Source organism: Oncorhynchus masou, chromosome 23 (genome assembly GCF_036934945.1).
Source record: "Oncorhynchus masou masou isolate Uvic2021 chromosome 23, UVic_Omas_1.1, whole genome shotgun sequence".
In the NCBI taxonomy this organism is placed as follows: domain Eukaryota; kingdom Metazoa; phylum Chordata; class Actinopteri; order Salmoniformes; family Salmonidae; genus Oncorhynchus; species Oncorhynchus masou.
In genome coordinates, this window is record NC_088234.1 from 12,107,599 (window position 1) to 12,115,942 (window position 8,344).

Sequence of the window (8,344 nt, forward strand, 5' to 3'; positions counted from 1 at the left end):
CTAAAAACACACATTTCGTTCCACAGGGTCGTGGGGTGAGACAGGGATGCAGCTTAAGTCCCACCCTCTTCAACATTTATTTCAACTTATTGTCGAGGGCACTAGAATAGTCTCCAGCACCCGGTCTCACCCTACTAGAATCTGGAGTCAAATGTCCACTGTTTGCTGATGATCTGGTGCTTCTGTCCCCAACTAAGGAGGGCCTACAGCAGCACCTAGATCTTCTGCACAGACCTGGACCCTGACAGTAACTCTCAGTAAGACAAAAATAATGGTGTTCCAGAAAAAGTCCAGTTGCCAGAACGACAAATCCAAACTCCATCTAGACACCATTGCCCTAGAGCACACAAAAAACTAAAAGGGCATTCTATGCCACCTAAAGGAGCATACAGTTTGACATACCAATTAGGATCTGGCCAAAAATACTTGAATCAGTTATAGAACCCATTGCCCTTTATGGTTGTGAGGTCTGGGTTTCACTCACCAACCAATAATTCACAAAATGGGACAAACACCAAATTGAGACTCTGCATGCAAAATTATACAAAAATATCCAGAATTAGGCTGATACCCAGATATGCCACCAGGGGCCTTTTCATAGTCCCAAAATCCAGAACAAATTCAAGAAAATGTACAGAATATAGAGCTCCACCATATAGAGCTCTTATTGCATGGAACTTCCTTCCATCTCATTTTGCTCAAATAAACAGCAAACCTGGTTTCAAAAAACAGATAAAGTAACACCTCGTGGCACAATGCCTCTCCCCTATTTGACCTAGATAGTTTGTGTGTGTATTGATATGTAGGTTATGTGTGCCTTTAAAAAAAAAAGTATGTAGTTCTGTCCTTGAGCTGTTCTTGTCTGATGATGTTCTGCATTATGTCATTCTGTATTATGTTTCATGTTTTGTGTGAACCCCAGGAAGAGTAGCTGCTGCTTTTGCAACAGCTACTGGGGATCCTAATAAAATACCAAACACCAATACCCGCTAATTATCAAAATCCACCAAAGAAAAAAGAGCTGTTAAATTCTACAACCACCTAAAATTAAGCGATTCCAAAACCTTCCATAACAAAGCCATCACCTACAGAAAGATTAACCTGGAGAAGAGTCCCCAAAGAATGCTGGTCCTGGGGCTCTGTTCACAAACACAAACAGACCCCACAGAGCCCCAGGACAGCAGCACAATTAGACCTAACTAAATCGTTAGAAAACAAAAAGTTAATTACACATTGGAAAGATTTAACAAAAAAATCAGAACAAACTAGAATGCTATTTGGACCAAAACAGATCGTACACAGTGGCAGAATACCTGACCACTGTGACTGACCCAAACTTAAGGAAAGCTTTGACTATGTACAGACTCAGTGAGCATAGCCTTGCTATTGAGAAAGTCCGCCATAGACAGACCTGGCTCTCAAGAGAAGACAGGCTATGTGCTCACTGCCCACAAAAGGAGGTGGAAACTGAGCTGCACTTTCTAACCTCCTGCCAAATGTATGACCATATTAGAGACACATATTTCCATCAGATTACACAGATCCAGAAAGAATTCAAAAACAAATCCAATTTTGATAAACTCCCGTATTTACTGGGTGAAATACCACAATGTGCCATCACAGCATCTATATTTGTGAACTGTGAACAACCAGTGAAGAACAAACACTATTGTAAATACAACCCATATTATTTTTATTTATTTTCCCTTTTGTAATTTATTTGCACATCGTTACAACACTGTATATAGGCATAACATGACATTTGAAATGTCTTTATTCTTTTGGAACTTCTATGAGTGTAATGTTTACTGTTCATTTGTATTGTTTATTTCACTTTTGTTTATTATCTACTTCACTTGCTTTGGCAATGTTAACATATGTTTCCCATGCCAATAAAGCCCCTTGAATTGAATTGAATAGATTAAGGGATTACATTGGGAAAGAGGGATGGGGCAGGGGGGAGAGAGAGAGAGGAGAGAGAGAGGCCAGGGGAGAGAGAGAGGGGAGAGAGAGAGGGAATAGAGAGAGAGAGAGAGAGAGAGGGGGGGAGAGGGGAGAGAGAGAGAGAGACAGGGGAGGGAGAGAGGAGAGGGAGAGAGGAGAGAGAGAGAGGCTGGGAGAGAGAGGGGAGAGAGAGGCCAGAGAAGAGAGAGAGATAGGGGAGAGAGAGAGGAGAGAGAGAGAGAGAGAGGGGGAGAGAGAGAGAGAGGAGAAAGAGAAGCCAGGGGAGAGAGAGAGGGAGAGAGAGGCCAGGGGAGAGAGAGGCCAGGGGAGAGAGAGAGGGGAGAGAGAGGCCAGGGGAGAGAGAGAGGGGAGAGAGAGAGAGGGGAGAGAGAGAGGGAGAGAGAGAGAGAAGAGAGAGAGAGGGGGAGAGAGAGAGGGGGGGAGAGAGAGAGGGGAGAGAGAGAGAGGGAGAGAGAGAGGAGGGGAGAGAGAAGGGGAGAGAGAGAAGCCAGGGGAGAGAGAGAGGGAGAGAGAGAGAGAAAGAGAGAGAGAGAGAGAGGCCAGGGGAAAGAGAGAGAGGCCAGGAGAGAGAGGAGGCCAGGAGAGAGAGAGAGGCCAGGGGAGAGAGAGAGAGGCCAGGGGAGAGAGAGAGAGGCCAGGAGAGAGAGACCAGGGGAGAGAGAGATAGAGGCTAGGGGAGAGAGAGAGGCCATGGGAGACAGATACGGGAGAGAGAGGACAGGGGAGAGTGAGAGGCCAGGAGAGAGAGAGGCCAGAAGAGAGAGAGAGAGATAGGCCAGGGGAGAGAGAGAGGCTAGGGGAGACAGATAAGGCAGAGAGAGAGGCCAGGGGAGACAGATAAGTGAGAGAGAGGCCAGGGGAGAGAGGAATGAGCAGAGATTAAGGGTGAGAGTGATGGGGTGGTGCAAGTGGGTGACAGAGAGCAGGGGAGAGTTGAAGACAGAAAACAAGAAAGAGACAGAGGAGAGAGATAGAGTGAAAGGGCAGAGCAGCAGATGAGAGAGAGGGGTTAGAGTGAGAACAAGTGCAGAGAAAGAAGAAAGACATAAAGAGAGACAGGGGGGGAGTAGAAGACATATCTGTGTGTCAGACCTCTGAGCGTGCCTGTCAAACTGACTGATGTATGAACACTGAGGCAGCCAACACTCTCACACACACACACACACACACACACACACACACACACACACACACACACACACACACACACACACACACACACACACACACACTCACACACCACTTTTCCAAACGAAAGACTTTGGGCTTTCATTTGAATCTGGGGTTTAGATAAGTGATAAAAGATCACAGCTTAGCAGGCAGCCAATAAGGGTCTCATCACAAGACGTCTGTCCACTGATTAAACCAGTGTCTGTAGACGGGCGGGTTGACATCGTCACGACAACGATGTGTGTTGTTGTGATTCTGAACGGTCAGAATATATATATAGAATTGCTATAGCAACAATGACAAGAAGCTGCTGTGTGGTGAATCACAGACGGGTTGTTTCAGCTCTCGCCGCATCTTGTTCTTCATACCATCTCTTGTTACCATCTTTGAGGTATTTTGATTGATGTCACCTCTATGGCTAATAAGACTCCAATTAGCTAGCTAGCTGACAACTGTAAAGATGTATTTGAGAGACAACAAGTGCTTATTGGGCAAATGTTTCTCACATGGAACAGCCTTCATTTCTCACACGGAACGGCCTTCATTTCTCACACGGAACAGCCTTCATTTCTCACACGGAACAGCCTTCATTTCTCACACGGAACAGCTTTCATTTCTCACACGGAACAGCTTTCATTTCTCACACGGAACAGCCTTCATTTCTCACATGGAACAGCTTTCATTTCTCACACGGAACAGCCTTCATTTCTCACACGGAACAGCTTTCATTTCTCACACGGAACAGCCTTCATTTCTCACACGGAACAGCCTTCATTTCTCACACGGAACAGCCTTCATTTCTCACATGGAACAGCCTTCATTTCTCACATGGAACAGCCTTCATTTCTCACACGGAACAGCTTTCATTTCTCACACGGAACAGCTTTCATTTCTCACACGGAACAGCCTTCATTTCTCACATGGAACAGCTTTCATTTCTCACATGGAACAGCCTTCATTTCTCACACGGAACAGCCTTCATTTCTCACACGGAACAGCCTTCATTTCTCACATGGAACAGCCTTCATTTCTCACATGGAACAGCCTTCATTTCTCACATGGAACAGCCTTCATTTCTCACATGGAACAGCCTTCATTTCTCACACGGAACAGCCTTCATTTCTCACATGGAACAGCCTTCATTTCTCACATGGAACAGCCTTCATTTCTCACACGGAACAGCCTTCATTTCTCACATGGAACAGCCTTCATTTCTCAGAACAAGAACAGACTGACGAGTTTCAGAAGAAAGTCCTTTGTTTCTGGTAATTTTGAGCCTGTAATCAAACCCACAAATTCTGACGCTCCAGATACTCAACTAGTCTAAAGAAAGACAGTTTTATTGCATCTTTAATCAGACAACAGTTTTCATCTGTGCTAACATAATTACAAAAGGGTTTTCTAATGATCAATTTAGCCTTTTAAAATGATAAACTTGGATTAGCTAACACAATGTGCCATTGGAACACAGGAGTGATGGTTGCTGATAATGGGCCTCTGTACGACTATGTAGATACTCCATTAAAAATCAGCCATTTCCAGCTGCAATAGTCATTTAGAACATTACCAATGTCTACACTATTTATGAAAAATTTGATGTTATTTTAATGGACAAAAAATGTGGATATCAAAAACAAGGACATTTCTGACCCCAAACTTTTGAACGATCTAGTGTGTATTATATAAATATATATATTATATATTTATATTATTATTATTATTTTAAACAGAACTTGCTAATGTTCAGTTATTATCTGGTTTGCTTCCTTTTCTGGTGTGAGTGGAGTCTTATATAACAGGCACACCATCTGTTCAGAGATAATGATTAAGATCATGATTAAGATCATGACTAAGATAATGATTAAGATCATGATTAAGATAATGATTAAGATAACATGGACATATTTGGTCTGTTAAGAGATAATGATTAAGATCATGATTAAGATAATGATTAAGATAACATGGACATATTTGGACTGTTCAGAGATAATGATCAAGGTAACGATGAAGATAATGGCTAAGATAATGATTAAGATCATGATTAAGATAACATGGACATATTTGGTCTGTTCAGAGATAACGATTAAGGTAATGATTAAGATAATGACTAATATAATGATTAAGATAACATGGGCATATTTGGTCTGTTCAGAGATAATGATTAAGATAACATGGACATATTTAGTCTGTTCAGAGATAATGATTAAGATAACATGGACATATTTGGTCTGTTCAGAGATAATGATGACGATAACATGGACATATTTGGTCTGTTCAGAGATAATGATTACGATAACATGGACATATTTGGTCTGTTCAGAGATAATGATGAAGATAACATGGACATATTTGGTCTGTTCAGAGATAACGATTAAGGTAATGATTTAGATAATGACTAAGATAACTATTAAGATAACATGGACATATTTGGTCTGTTCGGAGATAAGGATTAAGATAACGATTAAGATAATGATTAGGATAATGATTAAGATAACATGGACATATTTGGTCTGTTCAGAGATAATGATTAAGATAACATGGACATATTTGGTCTGTTCAGAGATAATGATTAAGGTAATGATTAAGGTAATGACTAAGATAATGATTAAGATAATGATTAGGATAACATGGACATATTTGGTCTGTCCGGAGATAACGATTAAGATAACAATTAAGATAACATGGACATATTTGATCTGTTCAGAGATAACGATTAAGGTAATGATTAAGATAATGACTAAGACAATTATTAAGATAATTATTAAGATAACATGGACATATTTGGTCTGTTCAGAGATAATGATGAAGATAACATGGACATATTTGGTCTGTTCAGAGATAATGATTAAGATAACATGGACATATTTGGTCTGTTCAGAGATAATGATTAAGATAACATGGATGTATTTGGTCTGTTCTGAGATAATGATTAAGATAACATGGACATATTTGGTCTGTTTGAAAATAAAGATTGAGAGACGTGGACATATTTGGTCTGTTCAGAGATAAAGATTGAGAGACATGGACATATTTGCTTCTATGGGCTTATCTCCAAATTCACTGTTTGCTGAGAAATCATTTGTAGTTCAGAGGCTCTAAATACAGGGAATTATGGGTTTAATGGAATGCTGGCCGATCCTCAATGTGTGTGTGTGTGTGTGTGTGTGTGTGTGTGTGTGTGTGTGTGTGTGTGTGTGTGTGTGTGCGTGTGCTTGTGTGTGTTTCGTCAGTTGATTTATGATCCATGCATACTGTACCAATATACACAGAGCTGACCGATTTTTCTGATACCACAGCACCACAGACAGTTGTCAGTGTATGCACTGATCTAGGACCAGCTCAGCCTCCTAAACCCTTACCTTAACCATACACATATCACCACAAAACTGAGTTAAAGTATTTCTATTTTGGGCCTCAAAACCTCAACTCAACCCTCGCCCCTACTAAGTCACAGTGAGCACACACACACACACTCACACACATAGACACACACACACACACTGCTGAAAGATTGAAAGACATGATGGATAGCCAGTCGCCTTCTATTTAATGGATATCAATTAGAAACCATGATGTTTGATCATTTTGGTGGAATTAGTGGCGAGACACTGGACTCCTTCAAAATCAGTCTGTTTATATAAAGGGTCAATCTGGGATTTCAACATCCATTTTCAGACTTTTAGCCATTGTTGTTTTTCCAATCCCAGATTGCCCCTCTAAAATCTCTTGCAGAGAACTCAACAACACTCAAAAATACTCAACTCAACAACTCAACAACACTCAACAACAACGCTCAACATCAACTCAACAACTCAACAACACTCAACATCAACTCAACAACACAACAACACTCAACATCAACTCAACTCAACAACACTCAACATCAGCTCAACAACACTCAACATCAACTCAACTACACTCAGCTCAAGAACAACTTAACAATACTCAACTCAACAATACTCAACTCAACAATACTCAACATCAACTCAACATCAACTCAACAACACTCAGCTCAAGAACAACTTAACAATACTCAACTCAACAATACTCAACTCGACAATACTCAACCCAACAATACTCAACTCAACATCAACTCAACAACACTCAGCTCAAGAACAACTCAACAATACTCAACTCAACAACACTCAACTCAACAATACTCAACAACACACAACAACACATAGGGTCCTGTAGTGCACAATATAGGGAATAGGTTGACATTTGGAACTCAAAAAAAAACATTTTTTAGCAGTCATTCACTCATCTAGGACCCTTCTGGGTGGTTTGGTTTTGACAATATCTATCAGCTATGGAAACTCACACTTACAGGCTTCACTGAGTATCTACAGTATCTCCATGTAAGGCCTATTAAAATCCTTCAGAGTCTATTGACGCATCCGTGTGTCAATCTAAGTAACATGTCTTTTTTAAATCCCCATCAAAATCCGTCAGTTTTTAAGATAGAGGTTTTTTTTTGCTTGGGCTGCGTCTCAATCCGCCACGTCCTCCGATGTCGGCCTTCCACATCTGTGGTGGAACACGTGTTTGTCAGACCAGGAGACATCCCGAAAATCTTCTCATAAAAATGTCTGTAGCATCCGAACGGTTTGGCCTACAAAATATGACCAATTTATGGAAAGATGAGACTCTCACAAAGACAATGGTGGTTTCTGTGTTTGTTCAAAGACCCCACAAGCCCAACAGGACTCATCTGAAGTAGGTAACGCTGATGTGTCAACGTCTGCGTCTGAACTGTTTGAGCTACAAACTAATATGACCCCACTGTGGAAAGGGGAGACTCTCACCAACACAATAGCGTTCTCCGTTTCGCTCTATGACCGATGTTCCCTCTAAGCAGCTTCCCCGGAACTGCTGCACAGAAGAAATATCAGCTCGCGCAGAGAAGCACGGGATTGAACCTCTCTCAACTTTCTAGAGTTTTCTCTGTTAGTGAACACTATGAACGTTTCCCTTTACTGTGGGAATTGTGATCGAATAAAAACAATATTAGCCACTTTCAATGTAACATACTGAAACAAAACAAACTATGCATGAGGTTGTGTTGTAGACAGAACGCATCAGAGTAGGATTCTATTGCATTGGCAGGCAAATACTCTACACAGATCGGTGTGCAATTAACCAATCAGAGCTACAGTAGGCCTATACGCAAATAGAAGGATCTGTGACATTCACTTTGAACTGGACTGTT